Raw genomic sequence first — 18,285 nt, 5'->3', positions numbered from 1 at the left:
TTGAGCTGCATACCTGTGAAGAGACATGAGAGTGTTTTGGAGGGAAACAACATATCTGGTCAACTCGTCCCCACAAGTGGCTAAATCGGTCAGAGGTCTTGGGTCAGCAAATCCGGTATATGGTCTGCCAAATAAAAGTTCAAAAGGTGAGAGCGCAAGCCGGTCCCTAGGGGCAGTTCGAACTGCCAAGAGGGCCAAAGGTAGAGCCTGAAGCCATTTTAACCCAGTCTGTGCACACAATTTGGAGAGCTTAAGCTTTAAAGTTTGGTTCATTCTTTCCACTTGTCCAGAAGATGGTGGTCTCCAAGGGGTATGTAGAAGCCAGGTAATACCTAGGGCCATAACAATGTGTTGAATAACCTGAGCGGTGAAATGAGTCCCTTGATCAGAGTCAATAGACCTAGGAGGACCAAACCTAGGAATGACATGGTTTAATAAGGTCTTTCCTACTTCCAAGGCAGTTGCTTGTCTTGTCGGGAATGCTTCGGTCCAGCCAGTTAGTTGGCATACAATTACAAGGAGGTACTTGTAGCCTTGGCACTTGGGCATCTCTGAGTAGTCAATTTGGAGCCGTTCAAAGGGTGTGTATGCCCATAACCTTGCTCTGGGGGGGCCTTTTGGTTCCCCCCTTGGATTGAAATTTGAACAAATGTCACAGGTGGAAAGGACTTGTTTGGCTTCCTGGAATACCCCAGGGGCATACCAAAGTCTATTGACGGTAGCTGCCATAGCCTCTGCTCCACCGTGTGTTTCTTGGTGTAGTTTAAGTAGGGCAGGCCGCAAAGCCGCTTGGGGCAGGGCCCTCCTCCCATCAGGTAGTTGCCATTCCCCCCTTGGTGTCTTAGTGGCCCCTACGTTCTCCCAATGACTAACCTCTGATGGTTCAGGGACAAAAGGGACTGGTGTTGGTGGGGGAGAGGACGTGAGCACCATTTGGTTGGCAACATAAGGTTGTAGAGAGGTCGCTTTTGATGCTATATCAGCCAGTTGATTCCCACAGACGGTGGGATCGTTTCCCTTCTGATGAGCCTGAACATGGATGATGGCAACCTCGGATGGCAGGTGTATGGCTTTTAATAGTTCCAGGATTAAGGGCCCATGTGCTATTTTAGTGCCACTGGAGGTAATAAACCCATGCTCTGCCCAGAGTTGGCCCGTGGCATGGCAAACGCCAAAGGCATATTTTGAGTCAGTATATATGTTTACAGACTGATCTGCTGCCAGCTCACATGCTCGGGTGAGGGCTACCAATTCTGCCGCCTGGGCTGAGGTGGAGGGTCCCAGAGGCGCAGACTGTAATACCTCAAACTGGGTAGTTACTGCAAATCCAGATATCCGTTGGCCCTCCACGATCTGTGCCGAGCCATCTGTATACAGCTCCAGTTCAACATGTGGAATGGGCACATCTGAAAGATCTGGCCGAGGTTTTTCCTGATGATGCACTGCTTGAAGACAATCATGTGAGGGCTTATGATCATTGTCCGGGAAAGGTAAAAGGGTTGCAGGGTTCAAAGTATGGCATTGTTCAATTTTTAAGTTGGTTCTGGACAATAAAGAAACTTCCAAATGTGTCAGTCTCTGAGAGGTTAAATGTTGAGTACCCTTTTGGACTAGCAGTTGTTGGGCTGCATGTGGGGTCCGTAGGGTCATTGGATGGCCTAAAGTAATCTTTTCTTCTTGGGGTGCCAGAAGGCCAGCAGCAACCACTGCCCGAAGGCAGCCAGGAAAGCTTTGTGCCACTGGATCCAACTTCTGGGAATAGTAGGCCACAGGTCATTCCCTGGGCCCAAAAGTCTGAGTAAGGACACCAGAGGCCACCCCTAGTCGCTCATGTACATAGAGAACAAAGGGCTTCCGATAATCGGGGAGCCCAAGGACTGGGACTGAGGCCAAAGCTGCTTTAATCTCCTGAAAGGCCTTGACGGCCCCAGAATTCCAGTGAAGGGGCTCCTCGGCATCATGGGTAATCTGTTCAAAAAGGGGTTTTGCCATCTCTCCAAAACCTGGAATCCAAGAACGGCAAAATCCTGCAAGGCCTAAAAATCCCCGCATTTCACGTTTAGTCTCTGGTTGTGGGATGTTAAGGATTGACTGGATATGGGTACTAGATAATGCTCGATGTCCCGGGGTAAGTACATGACTGAGATAGGTTACCTGGTCCTTGGCAAACTGAAGCTTAGAAGGGGACACTTTATGTCCCTTATCTGCCAAGCAATTTAACAAGTAAATAGTGTCCATTTCACATGTTATCTGATCAGGAGAACAAACCAGGATGTCATCCACATACAAGAGATACGTGGACCCACCAGGTAGCCTGATATCAGCTAAGTCGCGTGCCAGGATAGAGGAGAAAATGGTTGGCGACTCGACATATCCTTGCAGTAGCCGAGTCCAGGTCAGCTGTTCCGTTCTCCCGGTCTCTGGATCCGTCCATGTAAATGCAAAAATATCCCAACTGTCTGGATCTAGAGGGATACTGAAAAAGGCATTACACAAGTCTATTCCCGAATAACAAACAGTACCTGCTGGAATGGCAGTCAGGATAGTGTGAGGGTTAGGTACCACGTTGTGTCTAGCCTGAACGACCTTATTTACTGCACGCAAGTCTTGGACAAATCAGTATACCGGTTTTCCATCTGAATCCGTGTCAGGTTTTCTGACTGGCAGAATGGGGGTATTGAAAGGAGACTTGGTGCGAACTAGCACTTCCAACCGCAGGAATGTGGTGATAAGGTTCCGGAGGCTGAGCAGAGCTTCTTGGGGGATGGGATACTGATGAATCTGAGGAATTTCAATGCCTGGCTTCAGGGTTATGCGTACTGGTTCTGTCCGGAGAGTGCCCAAGTCCGCTTTTGAAGTGCCTCATAGGGAGGCTTGTAACTCCTGTCTGAGTCGCTCGGGTAGGATCAGGCAGGATCGGGTTCTCTGAAGCCTGGATTAATGCAGCACACAGCTGGGAGAGTTGGTTTTGAGGTAACCGGAGGACGATGCTGTCATCTGAAAAGAAAATCTGAGCATGCAATTTACACAACAGGTCTCTGCCCAAGAGATTAACTGGGGAGTCAGGAGCCAACAAAAAGGCATGGGAGGCGGAGACACCAGAGATCTCTACAGTAGCCTCCTGCAACACAGAACAGTCAAACGGCTTTCCGCCTATACCCATTACCAGAATACTTTTATCCGTGAGGCTTCCCTCCTTTGGCTTGGCAGTGACAGTAGAAAGGGCAGCCCCAGAGTCCAGAAGGCAAGAATAAACAGTTCCTCCCAAAGTTAGGCGGACCTGGGGGTCGTTGGAGGAACAAACATAAGTGGTAAAACCATTTGAACAGGTGACAGAAGGACCCCCTGGTCGCCGTCATTCCTCACTATCGTTAACATCTGTTCTCTCCACAGCCATCTGGCGTTGCCGTTGGTCTGGGCGGCGGGGCTGCCACCCAGTGCATCGGTATGGGCACTCCCTCTTCCAGTGACCAAGCTGCTTACAATAGTTACACATATCGTTGGCGTAACCCGGGGCCCCCCCTTTGTCCGGTTTTGATTGCCCCTTTGTCCCTTTGATTGCTCCACCCTCGTTGTTTTTTGTTCCCAGCATTTACAAGAGCCACCAGCATTCTCACCTGCTTCATCTCTTGGACCTTCTCCCTTGTGTTATATACACGGGTGGCCACGCTTACCAGTTCCTCCAGGAATTTCCCTTCAGCGCCCTCGAGTCACTGCATTCATCTCTTGATGTCTGGAGCCGATTGGGAAATAAAAATAAGCCGGACCGTGGACTGTGTGTCCGCGGTCTTGGGGTCTAGGTTAGTATAGGTACAGAATGCTTTACAAAGTCTCTCATATAAGTCGGAAGGGTGCTCCTCCTTCCCTTGCACAGTATTATGAACCTTTGACCAGTCTAGAGTTCTCTCTCCTGCCTGTTTTATACCTGTCAAAATACAGTCCCGGAATACCTTTAGATTCGCCTGGTGGGTCGGATCATTCGGGTTCCATTGGGCCGGGTTAACAAGGGTTATATGGTCACGAGATTGGCCAGCGGCTTCTGCGGCAACCCGGGCACCTCAAAGGACCCATTCTTTCTCCTCTGTGCACAACAGACAATCCAAAAGTTGGCCCACATCTTGCCAATCAGGATTATGAGACTGGAAAATGGTGCGAAATCACCTATGGACGACATCCGGGTCGTCCCTCAGGCGAGGCGTAGTGGTTTGCCAGTTCATAAGGTCCACTGTGGTAAACGGAACATGAACATAATGGTCTACAACATTCCCTTCTGTCGTGGGAACTGGGATAGTCTGGAGGGGTGCTTGGATGTTACCCGAAGCTTTCTCTCCATAAACTGCCCCCTCTCTATCGTGGGATGGACTACTAAAGGGAATAGACGAGGTAATGAACCCATTGTTCGTCATTTTGCCAGTAGCTGATTCGTCTACTCGAGCTGTAGTGTCCTCAATTTTTGTTGGCTGGGGTTTCTTTGGTACGACTGCTGTCTCTGATCCCGGGGCTGCAGAGAAAGGTACCAAGCCCACCCCACTTAGTAGTGCTGCCGCTACAGGTGGTGGCTGAGATCGAGGACAATACATGGGGGGAATATCTTCCCAATAATTGGCCTCTCTAGGGGCAGAAGATTTTGGGTATAGAGGGGCCTGAATCTGTATCTTCTTTAAGCGATGATGAGCTTCATCGTCCCACAAAAACCAGTAATCCATTTGTCCCAGTGCCTGGTTTTCCAGTACCAGGCGCAAGGGAGTTAAGTAAGTCGGAATGTCAAAAGATCCGTATTTGGGCCAATCAGTGCCCAGGGCTGGCCAATTCTGAGTGCAAAGTTGAAACAAGCATCTCTTCGACATTCCTTTTTGAACACTGGGTAAAGGCCATTTACTTAACATATAATCCAAAGGGCTATCCTTAGAGGGTTTCCTCTGAGACCCACCTATCCCCCTTCTGACACTCAAACAGAGAATTAAACAGAAAGACGGAGGGAATAATGGTCTAATCCAGAAATTCCAAGTCAGGGATTTCTGCTCACACTGACTGCTACAGGGGACGGGACAGAAGGATCTCAATTCAACCTTAGGGCTTCCTTGCACGCTATGGCTTCCACCCTGAGGAATTATGAATGAGAAGCTCAGTTCCGCTCACACACCTAATACCCAAGTGTATGAGACAGAAATATGTTAACCAGAACAGAACCAGAGCCAGGTAGTGTTTCCTTATCCTATTAGGATTCCCCTTATTGGAGCACAAACCCCAGGGGCCACGGTGAAGTGTGAAAGAGGGGCTAAGCACCCCATTGGCACCGTTCCTAGTTCACCGCAGCTGTCCGGAGTCCAATGTCCGAGCTAGGAGGATCCCATCTGGGTCGCCAGAAACTGTTACCAAAATATCGGGTCCGCCTAGCTGAGAGCCAATAACAGCCAGACAGGGATAAGGAAGAGAATGCTTTATTCTGCAGAAGAAAGGAGAGCTTTGCACCTTAGTACAAAAACTCTAACTCACACAAAAACCAAAGATCTTTTATACACATTCAAACACAGGCCCTGGTTGTGTTAACATTTGATTGGTGGTTAACAAACCCTGCACTTCTGCTATCTGGTCAGTGAGAACCGGTTTGGGACCAGCTCCCACTGCCTCAAGGCAGAGAAGGGAAGACAGTTCAAAAGTTCAGGCTACTGTGTACGTGAGGTGTCTGTTTCCCGCTAATGGCCGCTGGCTGCCATAAAGGCTGCTAGCTGTTAGGAGAGGGGGTCGCTGCTGACTGTCACAGCACTAATGACATAAGGAAGGGTAGGTGAGACGTCCTGGAGGCCAAATTTAGTCTCCTAGGAAAGAGACTGAAATCCAGGACCTCTATGGTGGCATTCTCAGAAATGCTTCCAGTTCCACGTGCAGGGCCAGATATGCAGGCAGAGCTTCAGAGTCTCAATGCATGGATGAGACGATGGTGTACAGAGGAGGGGTTTAGATTTATTAGGAACTGGGGAAACTTTGGGGATGGGGGGCACCTATACAGGAAGAATGGGCTCCACCTAAACCAAAGTGGAACCAGACTGCTCGCACTTAACATTAAAAAGGTTGCAGAGCAGTTTTTAAACTCAGAGATGGGGGGAAAGCCGATGGCTGCAGAGGAGCACGTGGATCAGACAGAGACATCTCTTAGAGGAGAGTCTAGTGATAGAGATTTTTCTAGGTTTAGTCAGGAAGAGAGGCTGGAAGAGGATAAAGTAGGGGCCAGATCAGACGAGAAGCATTCACACACAAAATAATCTGACACCTCAGAAAAGGGCAGAAAAATAAACTGATAAGTTTTTTGAAGTGCTTGTACACAAATGCTAGAAGTCTAAATAATAAGATGGGTGAATTAGAGTACCTCGTGTTAAGAGGATATTGACAAAATAGGCATGACAGAAAACTGGTGGAGTGAGGACAATCAATGAGACACAATCATTCCAGAGTACAAAATATATCGGAAGGACGGAGCAGGTCATACTCGGGGGTGGGGGGTGGCATTGTATGTTAAAGAAAATGTAGACTTAAATGAAGTAAAAATCTTCAATGAAACCGCATGTTCCATGGAATCTCTATGGATAGTAGTAATTCCATGCTCTAATAAGGATATAACAATAGGAATCTATTATCGACCACCTGTCAAAGACAGTGATAGTGAGTGTCAAGGCTGCTTCCCCACTCTGAACTTTAGGGTACAAATGTGGGGGTCTGCATGAAAACTTTTAAGCTTAACTACCAGCTTAGATCTGGTCCGCTGCCACCACTCCCAAATGCTAATTCCCTTCCCTGGGTAGCCTTGAGAGACTCTTCACCAATTCCCTGGTGAATACAGATCCAAACCCCTTGGATCTTAAAACAAGGAGAAATTAACCATCCCCCCTCCTACCTCCCACCAACTCCTGGTGGATCAAGATCCAACACCCTTGGATCTAAAAACAAGGAAAAAATCAATCAGGTTCTTAAAAAGAAGGCTTTTAATTAAAGAAAAAGATAAAAATCATCTCTGTAAAATCAGGATGGAAAATAACTTTACAGGGTAATCAAACTTAAAGAGTCCAGAGGAATCCCCTCTAGCCTTAGGTTCAAAGTTACAGCAAACAGAGATAAACACTCTAGCAAAAAGGTATATTTACAAGTTGAGAAAACAAAGATAAAAACTAACACACCTTGCCGGGCTGTTTACTTACAAGTTGGAAATATGAGAGACTTGTTCAGAAAGATTTGGAGAGCCTGGATTGATGTCTGGTCCCTCTCAGTCCCAAGAGCGAACAACCCCCAAAACAAAGAGTACAAACAAAAGCCTTCCCCCCACCAAGATTTGAAAGTATCTTGTCCCCTTATTGGTCCTTTGGGTCAGATGTCATCCAGGTTACCTGAGCTTCTTAACCCTTTACAGGTAAAAGGATTTTGGAGTCTCTGGCCAGGAGGGATTTTATAGTATTGTACACAGGAGGGCTGTTACCCTTCCCTTTATAGTTATGACAGTGAGGATGAAATGCTAAGTGAGGTTAGAGAGGCTATCAAAATAAAGAACTCAATAATAGTGGGCGATTTCAATTATCCCCATATTGACTGGATACATGTCACCTCAGGACAAAATGCAGAGACAAAATTTCTCGATACTTCAAATGACTGCTTCCTGGAGTAGCTGGTACAAGAACCCACAAGGGGAGAAGCAACTCTCGATTTAGTCCTGAGTGGAGCGCAGGGTCTAGTCCAAGAGCTAACTATAACAGGACTGCTTGGAAATAGTGACCATAATATAATAACATTTAACATTCCTGTGGTGGGAAGAACACGTCAACAGCCCAACACTGGCATTTAATTTCAGAAAGGGGAACTATGCAAAAATGAGGGGATTAGTTAAACAGAAATTCAAAGGTACAATGACTAGAGTGAAATCCCTGCAAGCTGCATGGATACTTTTCAAAGACACAATATTAGAGGACCAACTTAAATGTATACCCCAAATTAGAAAACACAGCAAAAGAACTAAAAAAGAGCCACTGTGGCTTAACAACCATGTAAAAGAAGCAGTGAGAGATAAAAAGGCATCTTTTAAAAAGTGAAAGTCAAATCCTAGTGAGGTATATAGAAGGGAGCATAAGCACTGCCAAATTAAGTGTAAAAATGTAATAAGAAAAGCCAAAAAGGAGTTTGAGGAACAGCTAGCCAAAAACTCAGAAGGTAATAACAAAATGTTTTTTAAGTACATCAAAAGCAGGAAGCCTGCTAAACAACCAGTGGGGCCCCTGGACGATTGAGATACAAAAGGAGCCCTTTAAGATGATAAAGTCATTGCAGAGAAACTAAATGCATTCTTTGCTTCAGTCTTCATGGCTGAGGATGTTAGGGAGATTCCCAAACCTTTTGTGAGTGACAAATCTGAGGAATTGCCACAGATTAAAGTGTCACTAGAGGAGGTTTTGGAACTAATTGATAAACTTAACTGTAACAAGTCACCGGACCCAGATGGTATATACCCAAGAGTTCTGAAGGAACTCAAATGTGAAATTGGGGAAGAGGAGGTTACTCACCCTGTGCAGTAACTGACGTTCTTCGAGATGAGTGTCCCTGTGGGTGCTCCACTACAGGTGTTGGTGTGTCCCTGCGCCTTCGCCCGGAGATTTTTGCAGCAGTACTCATAGCGGCCACGCATGCTCAGAATCTGCCCCCCGCTGTGACTCTAGGGTAATAGAACGCATGCGTGTCCGGTCTCCTCAGTTCCTTCTCTACCACGGAGGCCCCCCAACTCCGAAGTAGAGGGGAGGAGGGTGGGTAGTGGAGCACCCACAGGGACACTCATCTCGAAGAACGTCAGTTACTGCACAGGGTGAGTAACCTCCTCTTCTTCTTCGAGAGATGTCCCTGTGGGTGCTCCACTACAGGTGACTTAAAAGCAGTGTATCTTAAGGAGGTAGGGACTTCGGATCTGGTAGGAACGCCATTGAGAGTACCGCCCTGCCCAAGCGTATGTCAGATAAAGGGCCTTGAATAAGGGCATAGTGTTTTAATGCCATCTGGAGGTGCAACCCCTTTCATCTGATAGCACAGCCGGATACACTGGGAGATCCAGTTCGAGAGTCTCTGGGTAGAAATAGGCATGCCCTTGGAGCGCTCTGCAACAGAGACAAAAAGTCTCGAGGAGGTTCTAAAGGGTTTGGTTCTATCCAAATAGAATGACAAGGCTCTGCGAACATCTAGTGTATGCATTGAGGCTTCAAAGGAGTTTGCATGTGGTTTCGGAAAAAAAGTCGGGAGGTGTATGGGTTCATTAATATGGAATGATGAGTGTACCTTTGGAAGAAATTTGGGGTGCAATCTGAGGGTAACCTTGTCTTTAAAAAATATCGTATATGGTGGGAGTGCCACTCTGGAGGAAGAAGGGGGCTGTAGGATGTTCGTTAGCTCATGCTGTTGTTCGGGAACCACGTCCAGGTTAATGTTTAGGTCAGTAGCAACTCTCTTAAAGAGGTCCTGGAATTTTGTATATTCATCAGAGGGAGTGGGAGGAAGGGGAAGTAATGCTTCCTCCGGTGCTAACTCCGGGTCTGTTGGACCAGGAGAAGGGCTAGGTTTATCCTGGGAACGTGGCTGTGTTGCCAGGCGTCTCGTGTCACTAGCATATGCATTAGGAGATGGCGCCGGATCAGTGTTGCGCCTGGTCGAGTGGCCACGGGGCATGTGTTCCCGAGGGTATGATGCCCATGGTGCCCAGTATTGCCATGGTGGCGGGTAGGGCATAGGTGGTGCCATCCAGGGGTTCATCCCCCAAGGGGCAGGGTCCTGAGAGTGGGATGCGGTAGTATTTCCATAGCCCTTATTGCTCTGGGTCCGGGGCTGGGAGTCATGATATGGGGAAAAAACTCCCTGTGGATCTGCTTCCTCCTCACTGGAGGAAAACTGCTCAGATCCTGACTCAGGCATTGAAAAAGAATATGCATTCATGAGCGGAGACTGCAAGGTAGGTGATACTAGAAGATCAGCTGTCTGGGTAAAATGAGTGAATGCAGCTCCTGCGGGAGATGAAAGCCGAGCCGATAGAGGCTGCTGCACAAGAGCATTCCTGCGATCGGGGCTTCTGGCTGTGATCTGTGTGTCAGAATGCCCCGCAGGCGTCGGTGCCGCGGTCGGTGCCGGGCGAGAAATGTCGGGCTGCCTCGGGTGAGGCGTGCCGTGGAATGTCAGCACCGTCTCATTTGCGGTGCCAAACGGTGCCGTCCCTGAGGCAGGCAACTGGAAGCCTGATGCCTCGGCACCGGAGCCTCTCGGCGGCGCTGAAGCCTCAGGCGGCTTTTGCGCTGTTCCGGAGGAGCCTGGCTCATGGAAATTGCTGAGGCGAGGGATCACAGGCAGAGAGATCGTCGATCTGCCTGGAGAAACTTTATGCCTCATAGTCTTGCTCGGTGAGGAAAGGTGCCCCTTCTTCATAGACTTCTTGAGCTTTTTTGAGGGGGGGGGGCTGTGTCGGGTAGCGGAGCCGGCTTCAATGCCTGGGTCTGAAACTGACCCGATAGATTTTTGAAGCAGGAGCAGTTTGAGTTTAAGCTCCCTGTCTTTCCGTGCCCTGGAGCTGAGTTTACAGCAGTGGGCACATTTTTGGGGAATGTGAGCTTCCCCCAAACATTTTATACACTTTGAGTGCCCGTCCGATGACGGGATAGCTTCCTTACAAATAGCACAGCGCTTGAAACCGGTGGAGCCCGGCATAGCCGCGGCTGACAGGAAAAATTTTTATTTTTTTTTTTTTAAGATAAACTGGGTAAGTAACTATTTTAACAGAGAAAACTGACAGAAAACTGGTTTCTAAAGGATAATTAAGGCAAAAGTGAAGGATTCTCTAATGAGTCTGCTGAGCTCCGTCTCAGGCCGGGGACGGTTGAGAAGGAACTGAGGAGACCGGCCACGCATGCGTTCTATTACCCTAGAGTCACAGCGGGGGGCAGATTCTGAGCATGCGTGGCCGCTATGAGTACTGCTGCAAAAATCTCCGGGCGAAGGCGCAGGGACGCACCAACACCTGTAGTGGAGCACCCACAGGGACATCTCTCGAAGAAGAACTATTAGCTATGGTTTGTAACCTGTCCTTTAAATCAGCTTCTGTACCCAATGACTGGAAAATAGCTAATGTAATGCCAATATTTAAAAAGGGCTCTAGAGGCGATACTGGCGATTACAGACTGGTAAGTCTAATGTCTGTACCAGGCAAATTGGTTGAAACAATAGTAAAGAATAAAATTGTCAGGCACATAGAAGAACAAAAATTGTTGGGCAAAAGTCAACATGGTTTCTGTAAAGGGAAATCGTGTCTTACTAATCTATTAGAGTTCTTTGAAGATGTAAACAAACATGTGGACAAGGGGGACCCAGTGGACATAGTGTACTTAGATTTCCAGAAAACCTTTGACAAGGTCCCTCACCAAAGGCTCTTACATAAATTAAGTTACCATGGGATAAGAGGGAAGATCTTTTCATGGATTGAGAACTAGTTAAAAGGGAACAAAGGGTAGGAATAAATGGTAAATTCTCAGACTGGAGAGGGGTAACTAGTGGTGTTCCCGAAGGGTCAGTCTTAGGACCAATCCTATTCAACTTATTCATAAATGATCTGGAGAAAGGGGTAAACAGTGAGGTGGCAAAGTTTGCAGATGATAGTAAACGGCTCAAGATAGTTAAGACCAAAGCAGACTGTGAAGAACTTCAAAAAGATCTCACAAATCTAACGGAATGGGCAACAAAATTGCAAATTACATTTATCCACATTAAATTTCAAGTAATGCACATTGAAAAAAATAACCCCAACTATACATACATATTGTATGGGGGTAAATTTAGCTACAACTAATCAGGAAAAAGATCTTGGATTCATTGTGGATAGTTCTCTGAAGACATCCACGCAGTGTGCAGCGGAAGTCAAAAAACCAAAGAGGATGTTAGGAATTATTAAAAAAGGGATAGACAATAGTACAGAGAATATCTTATTGCCCTTATATAAATCAATGGAAACAACTAATTTAGACTCCATCATTTTATATGTATATTTGGGATTATGTTTTCCAATGGGCTGCAATATGTGCTATCCTGACATTTAGTACTGCTGAAGTACTGCATTCAGTAATATCCCTGCCCTTCCTGTTCCCTTTCTCCACTGAACCCCACCAGCCCATGCTTACTGTTCTCAGCTTCCCCAGGACTCTCTTGTTGTCTCTGGACTTCTCTATCCCCAAGAAGCAGTGCCTGGGAGACTTGCCCTGTCTCTGGAGACTTCGATTTCTGGGACATGGATTTACTTTCTATGTGTTTTAGGAGCCTCTTTGAAATTGAGTGTCTGTGACATTAACCACAGTACAATATGGAGTATTGAACAGCTGTGTCCCCTCAGTTCCCCAAGCTGGGGTGCCTTTTACACTGCTTTACTGTGAGAGCAGCCACTCCTGGGCAGGTAACACACAGTCTCCAGCATGTAACTCGATCCCAGCTACACAGTTTTGAGTGCTGCTAGTCAGCAACTCATGAATTATACTACCCCACAGGAGAACCCCAGAAAATTCTCTGGTCCCAGACTTCCCCCCAAAATGTGCATCTTGCCCTGTCCAGAACACTACTGAACAATGCAAGGTCATAAGAAGTCTGTCATTTCATCAGTGGAAAATGACATGCACCAGCCTTGTTATCCCGAATGGAGTTTCCAGCACACTTTCATCCAAACACACTGGTTAGATCAAACAAAAAACCAAAGTTATTAACTACTGAAAAAAAAAGATTTTAAGTGATTACAAGTAATGAGGCATAAACGTCAGAATTGTTTACAAAAGAAATGCAAGATAAAACACAAACTAATGTTTAACTTAACAAACTAAAATAGATTTAAAACAAATCTTTCTCTCACCATATGCTGAGACAGGCTGGCTTTCCTTTCAGCCAGGACTCCCCCTAACCTGCCCCTGCCTCCCGCATTCAGTTCTTCAGGAGTGGTCATGAGCAGAGGGAAAGGAGAGAGAGAGAGTCTCATACATTTTCCTCATCTCTTTTTATAATTCAGTCCTCTGTACTAGAAACAACTTCAGTTCTCAGCTGAGTCATGATGACAGGCTGTCTGTTGTAGATATGAGCTTCAAATGGTCCCTGTGATGGTGTGGTGGGGCGACTACCCCACACCCAGAGAGACTGGGCTGCGGCAGGCCTAGGCGCCTGCGTAGATGCGCGGCCAATCAGGAAAGGGCTTACTGGGAGCCAATCAGAAGGCAGATTGGAGCCAGCCAATCAGGGCCCGGCTTAGCCATATAAAAGACTGCCCAGAGCAGGAGCAGTCAGTCTGTCCCAGGCCTTCAGAGGAGAAGGTCTGTCTCCAGAGCTGGGAGGACAGCACCATGGACAGTGCAGTGCAGGGCAGCCTGAGAGAGTGGGAGAAGGCCCTACTCCATAGCCTGCTAGGCGGCAGGCCTGGGAGGAGGAGGCCTAGCGTAGTGAAGGGCTGTTGGGGAAGCGGTCCAGAGGGATAGTCAGAGGAGGAAGGAGAAGGAAGACAGCGAGACTGTCACCCGAGGGCCTCTGGACCGGGACTCAGAGTAGTGGGCGGGCCTGATTCCCCCCCCCTTTTTTCCCCCCTTTGTTTGCTGTGCTGCCCTACGCACAGCCACAGGCTGCAGGGAGCGGCCGGCCAGAACCACGCCAGGTCCTGGACTGTGAGGATCGGACTCGAAGGTGTGGGGCTGTTGTTTACCCTCCCCCCCCCCCGAAAGGGGGTGTGGATGGACAAAGGGACACTGTCGGAGGACAGTATTCCAGAAGAGGACGCCGACGTCGGGAGCAACGCAAGTCCGTGCACCCCACAAAGGCGAGATGACAGGTGGGACGCCACCCAAAGAGGGCGGTCTACTGGCGCAAACTAATTCCCCGAGACGACCAGGAGGAGGCGCCACAGCGGTGAGCTACCGACCCTGTCACAGATGGACTGTAAATGTCTTCTTCACACCTTCACCCTGCTGGAGAATGGCTATTTGACCAACTGTTTGTCTTGCGGTCTCTGAGGAAGTTAGGGTTAGGGTTGCAACTTTTTCAGTAATATCATACTGTAAAATCTCATAACTTTACATACAATGTTGCTACACATTTTAACAGGAGGATATTCAGTAGATTATCTCTTTTCAAATGATACCTCACAAGCCATACAGTGATAAATGAAGGGGAGGGGAGGGATCTCCCTTTTATAAACACCCAGCCAGCCAGTTTGCTGTAAAATCCCTGTTGGTGTGAGTTCTCTCCTTGCTTTATCTGCAAAGGGTTAACAAGCCCACAGGTAAAAGAAAAGGAGTGGGCACCTGACCAAAAGAGCCAATGGAAAGGCTAGAACTTTTTTAAATGGGAAAGCAACTTTCGCTTTGTCTGTTGTTCTCCGGAGAAGGCGACACGGAGTAGCAATGCTATGTACGGCTTGAAGCAGGTATGAAAATTCATCTTCCATACCTAGAAGAAATTATTTGGATAGGGAATGTTTAGACAAACACAATCAGGTTTATTTTTTTATTTTGGCTTTTGGATCTCCTCTGTGCTATCCCAGATGCTTTTGTTTGCTTGTAAGCTTTAAGCTGAACCCCCAAGAAAGCTATTTTGGGTGCTTATAAAAATTGTTTCTTTTAAGATCTAGCAAAAGCCTAAGTTCCAGATGTATTGTTTTTCTTTTCAATTTTAATAAAATTTACCTCTTTTAAGAACAGGATTGGATTTTTGGTGTCCTAAGAGGTTTGAGCATGTAGTTTGATTATCTGGTAGCCACAGCTAATTTCCTTTGTTTTGTTTCTCAGCTCTTTTCCAGAGGGGAAGTGAAAGGGCTTGAGGGTGCCCCAGAGGGAGGAATTCTCAAGTGCTCCTTCCTGGGTCCAAGGGTTTGGGATTTTTTTGCATTTGGGTGGTGGCAGCATTTACCAAGTCAAGGTCAGAGAAAAGCTGTAACCTGGGGGTTTAATACAAGCCTAGAGTGGCACGAATTAATTTTTAGAATCCTTGTGGGCCCCCACTTTCTGCACTCAGAGTGACAGAATGGGGATTCAGCCCTGACACATACTATGTACAAAATTGATCATAATTTTGTAGAAGAGTGAACATAGGGGTACAGACTTGCACAGTGTCTGTCTATGTGTGTTCCCAACATATATGTAGGTATTTCAATCCCTCACAAGCAGGGTGTTCAGCATCTTCAAAGACCTGGGGAGCCGGTCCTGGGAATTCACTGGTTTATTAAGTGTGGCACTGTATGGAATTGAGAGACACTTTATATTATTATTAATACCAATATGATAACATTGCAATGAATCATGCTAGATATGCCATGTAAGGTGTCAATGAAAATGTTATGAGTTTCCAAGTATGATAATTTTGTTTCTCTTTGTATCACCTTTGTATTTTGAGTTATAGATATGTAGGGTATATCTGTATTTCCAGACTTGTGCACTGTTTCTGGGTGACGCCCCCAGACATATTGGCATCAGTGCTGCCTAACCTGTTCGATGTCCCATCCAGGGTCATCAGCTGTACAATGAGCCCATGGAAAGGACCAAGGGGATACACCTATTGAGTCAGCAAGACATGCAGGGGTATGCCTGTGTACTGAGAACTCCAAGGCATTTCCATGCCATGTGCTGTGAAGCTTGTGTTTGGGACACAAGAAGTACAAGCCACATGGCAAAAGGAATATAAAGGGCAGCTGCATCATCTGGATTTTCTCTTCAATCCCTCTTCCTACCTCTGGAGCAACTTCTCTACAAACTGAAGCCTTGATCAAAGGACTGAATGATGTGGATGTGTTCCAAATGGACTTTCAAGCCAGCAACTCACCAATACTGCTAAGAACCTGATATATAGATTTCTGAATATATCTGACTGTTTTCCCATTTAACTTTTCTTTCTTTCCTTTCCTTTTTATAATAATCCTTTAGTTTAGATGTTAAAGGGTTGGCGTGTAGCATGATATTTTGTGTAAATGTAATAATGCTGGTTCTGGTGGTACCCAGCTGAGAGTGCCAATTCATGACAAATTGCTTAGAACAGGGCAGTTAAAGCCCAAGGCTGGGGTTTTTCCACCTCTAAGGCAAACCAAACCAGCCAAAACTAGAGGACATTGGTTTTATCCCACTGGCTAATCAAGTCACACAAGCAATTCCCTTAGACACTCCAGTTTCCCAGTATCACCACCAGTGCCACTCGTTATGGGGATTAATGGTTATGAAAACCAATACCCCAGTAAAAGAAAAAAGGCTCTCCCGATCCCAAAGGACCAAGCCCCCCAGAACTAGGTCAATATACAAACCAGATCTTACCCACAAATCACGCTGTTGCCAGTCCTTTAGAATCTAAACCTCTAGATTTTATTCATAGAAGGAAAAAGATATAGATGAGAACTAGAATTGGTTAAATGGAATTAATTACATACAGTAATGGCAAAGTTCTTGGTTTGTAGCAGTGATAGAATAAACTGCAGGTTCAAAATCAAGTCTCTGGAGTACATCCACAGCTGGGATGGGTCATTCAGTCCTTTGTTCAGAACTTCAGTTTGTAGCAAAGTCCCTCCAGAGGTAAGAAGCAGGATTGAAGACAAGATGGAGATGAGGCATCAGCCTTTTATAGTCTTTTCCAGGTGTAAGAACACCTCTTTGTCCTTACAATGGAAAATTACAGCAAAATGGAGTCTGGAGTCACGTGGGCAGGTTCCTGCACACTTTGCTGAGCTACAAGGTGTATCTGCCTTCTCTCTATGGGTCAGTTGTATAGCTGATGGTCCTTAATGGGCCATCAAGCAGGCTAGGCATAGCTAACACCAACTTGTCTGGGATGTTCCCAGAAGCATAGCATAAGTTTGAAATAGACAGTATAGAGCCAATATTCATAACGTCAGCTACAAAAATGATACACACATATAGACAGCATAATCATAACCAGCAAACCCTAACCTCTCTATAGACCCCTTCCATGACCACCTTTATTCAATCTTTGCTGCAAATATATTACAGTGGTTGTAACAGTGATCTATACAGTTACAGATCATGTCAATAACATCACAGTAAGATGCAAACTTATACTGACCTGGTGATGTGGCTGACCTTTTGGGGTCAGAAGAACATTTTGTCAATGTGCACAGAGTTTTTAAATAACCTCTCACTGTACTGGACCTAGGTGCTGATTAGGAGTCAAAGAACTGGAATGCAATGAAGGAGGCTGTGTAATTTCTTTTTCCAGCCTCTCAATAAGTGGTGGGAGTGATCAGAAGCACAGTTTGTGACTGGTCGGTGAGTTTAATTTCAGTATTAACCACCAGATTTAGTGGCATCTGCTCTCCCTTTTTCAGCCTCCTTCCCTGATCTTGGCATTTTCAGTGAGGACTGCCCCAAGCACACCAGGTCACACTAAGTACTGAAATTAAATTAATAGAATGTTTTTTATGACAAAGTCTTATGAAATCAACTAAACTCCTTTGTTTTCTTTCATCTGAGCAACGTTTTCAGTTTCAAAACCTGATGTGATCTCCCAGCTGGAACAAGGGGAAGAGTCATGGGTCCTAGACCTCCAGCGTTCAGAGGAAAGAGAGATCCTGAGATCTCCCTGCACAGGTGAGGAAACATTAAACCAACTCAGAATCTGTACGTGCCTGAAGGAAACATCTGGGATACCCTACAAAGCCTTTGGGAGGTCTCTCAGTTCATTATTGTCCCTAGCAGGGGGTCGTATCCTCAGGGTAAATATAGCTCATGGCTTTCTGTAGATCTTAGCAGATAATAGGCAGTAGCTTCCTCCCTTCCCCCTGCGAATTTGGATGGGAAATGAAGACCAAATTGATCCCCTCCTTCTCCTGTTTGTGTTATGCTTATAAGAAGCATGCGGGATCTTTTTCAGGGGAAAAGGCAATTTGCCACATTTATTGAAGATACAACAATTAGCGAATGCATTCAGTCACACCACACACATACTGTCCCACCAGTCAATGCTATAGTTACCAGTCCAGAGTTCAGATTAATCTAATGGCCAGCTAGGTTGATCACAGGTAGGAGGAGCCGGGTTCTATTGGTCACGACATGATGCTCTGGGGAAGTCTTGGCAGGAAGAACCCAAAGTTTCATGGCATATGCTGTTGATATTGGACCCAATGAAGGAAAATCACTCTGAGTTTTGCACCATCATACTGTAATCAATTGTTGTTTGAGTGCTTGTTTTCTTAATTGTCCTTCTCATTCTTTATCTTGTTCTTTCATCAAGTTCCTTAAGGAGTTATCCCATGCTGGTTTTGAT

At 46.3% G+C, this 18,285-nt stretch overlaps 1 protein-coding gene and 1 long non-coding RNA gene across 3 annotated transcripts in view; both read left to right on the top strand.

Annotated features, from left to right (window-relative positions):
- Nucleotides 1–18,285, top strand: part of LOC101944793 (zinc finger protein 3-like) — a 439,596-nt gene that overhangs the window by 308,978 nt on the left and 112,333 nt on the right. The gene's annotated exons all lie outside the window — the stretch shown is intronic.
- LOC135975977 (uncharacterized) overlaps nt 1–18,285 on the top strand; it is a 47,467-nt gene that overhangs the window by 26,132 nt on the left and 3,050 nt on the right. The window contains exon 2 of one of the 2 annotated variants that reach the window (XR_010593205.1): nt 15,526–17,609. This is a non-coding gene — a long non-coding RNA (uncharacterized LOC135975977). Of the gene's footprint in view, nt 1–152; nt 17,610–18,285 lie in introns of those variants that run through there. The other variant, XR_010593204.1, reaches the window with a different exon arrangement.

This window comes from Chrysemys picta, chromosome 16, assembly GCF_011386835.1.
Source record: "Chrysemys picta bellii isolate R12L10 chromosome 16, ASM1138683v2, whole genome shotgun sequence".
Classification (NCBI taxonomy): domain Eukaryota; kingdom Metazoa; phylum Chordata; order Testudines; family Emydidae; genus Chrysemys; species Chrysemys picta.
The sequence above is the reverse complement of the archived record's forward strand: the minus strand, read 5'-3'. Positions and strand labels throughout refer to the sequence as shown.